The sequence below is a fragment of the Triturus cristatus genome, chromosome 5_1, assembly GCF_964204655.1.
Source record: "Triturus cristatus chromosome 5_1, aTriCri1.1, whole genome shotgun sequence".
Lineage (NCBI taxonomy): Eukaryota > Metazoa > Chordata > Amphibia > Caudata > Salamandridae > Triturus > Triturus cristatus.
In genome coordinates this window covers 797,415,008-797,416,842 of record NC_140587.1, presented here as the reverse complement: position 1 = coordinate 797,416,842, position 1,835 = coordinate 797,415,008, and the positions used below count along the sequence as shown (strand labels likewise).

At 37.2% G+C, this 1,835-nt stretch overlaps 1 non-coding gene across 1 annotated transcript; it reads left to right on the top strand.

Annotated features, from left to right (window-relative positions):
* The first annotated feature begins 506 nt into the window (after window positions 1-506).
* LOC146831491 (U6 spliceosomal RNA) lies at window positions 507-612 on the top strand. Its single transcript, XR_014961633.1, has one exon. It is a non-coding gene; the product is annotated as a U6 spliceosomal RNA (small nuclear RNA).
* Window positions 613-1,835: the final 1,223 nt, after the last annotated feature.

Genomic DNA, 1,835 nt, shown 5'->3' with positions numbered 1-1,835 from the left:
ATAGTAATGTAGATCAATATTTAAGAGGACAAATAGTATTGAACTACACATCTAAAAAGTACAAGAGCTCTTGTGTTGTACCAATCCATCTTTAGAGGAAACCAATAACATTGCAAAAGATATTGAATGCTCTGAAGAGTCAGTCAAGGGTGTTAAAGAAGGTGTTAGCATATGTGCACTAAAATAAATGTTGATAAAAAAAAGTTTCAGTCCACATGCACTGTGCAATGTTACAGGTGTGGATCTTTTGTGCATGTGGTTAATGATGTCAATTGTCTTGCACAAGGAAAAAATTGCAACAAGTGTAAGAAGGTGGGGCACTTCATGCAAGTTTGTAAAGCTACAGCACACCTCCCTTCTTCCTACCCTAGCTTCATATACTTAGATCTTCACATCTATGAACTGCTCGCCTGCAGGTTTTCCCAGCTTCTCACTGTCCACATCTTCTCTGCTCTTCCCAGCTTCACACTATCAATTTCTTCTGTCCTCTTATAGCAATATGGATAGAGCTCGCTTCGGCAGCACATATACTAAAATTGGAAAGATATAGAGAAGATTAGCATGGTTCCTGCGCAAGGATGATCACAAATTCGTGAAGCGTTCCATATTTTTACATGTTTAGTCATTCTCTATTCTAGCACCTTTAAAGAAACCATTCAAATTAATTTAGATCAGGTTCAGTTAAATATTTCCAGTATGTTGCTTGCTTGGTGTCCTCTATATTTATCCTGGTGGGGGAGATCAGCCACGATTAAAATTATGATGTTACCAATAATTAATTTTTATTTGTCCATGCTTCCTGTTAAACTCCCTCTTGCCTTCTTTAAGTCTGTTAATTGTTCACTTCTACCTTTTTTATGGAACAAACGTAAATCAAGAATATCTTTATGAAGCTCCAACAGGCTAAAAATAATGGAGGGGTTAATTTCCCCAATCTCAGACGATACCACTCCGCTTTTTCTCTCAAGCAACTTTGGATCTCTTTTTCAGTTCCTTTCTTGGATGAATGTACAGTCTGGAGTCAACTGGAGCAAGCCTGTATTGCCCCTTTTTCACTTATGGAGATGGCCCATATCTCTCAAGCTCCTAGGACTTTCCTTACACCCCTACTTCTACATTCCCTCTCCGTTGTCACACCTTTATTGCTTAAGTCTAATTCCCTATTAGAAAGTGTTCTACACACCCCAATATGGTACTATAAACCTATTAAATACAATAATTGGGCTCTCTATTGGAAGGAATGGATTGACAAAGGAATAACAGCATTTGGCCATATAATATCAAATGAATATGTGCTAGAATTTAGGGCATCCAACTTAAATACGATGTTTCACCCTTCTATGCGGTTCAATATAACCGTATTAGGCCCACCATTCTTCAGGTTCTTTTACAATCTTCCTTCTCATCAATCCGTCCATTGCCTCCCTTTTCTCCCACTGATTTTTCCTCACGGGTGAAGGCATCCTATATTTATAACCTTTTATGTTTTTTGCCTAAGAATAGACCTAAATCTAAAATTGAGCTACATTGATAATTGTACTTCAAACAAGAATTCTCTCAATATACTTGGGAAAAAATCTGGGCTAAGATACACACTACTTCTCGCTTTGCCGCCACTACTCAAACGCTATTTTGTTTTGATGATAGATTATACTACACTCCCACTCACTTGCATATGTTTCACCTTATTACTGACACCAAATGTTGGTCTTGTGTCCAAGAAAATAGTGATTTTTTGCATATGTTTTTTTAATGTCCCGAGTTTGGAGTTTCTGGTTACTAATTTGGGATAAGATTGATAACATTAACATTGTTAATGTATTCTTGGGTGGTTC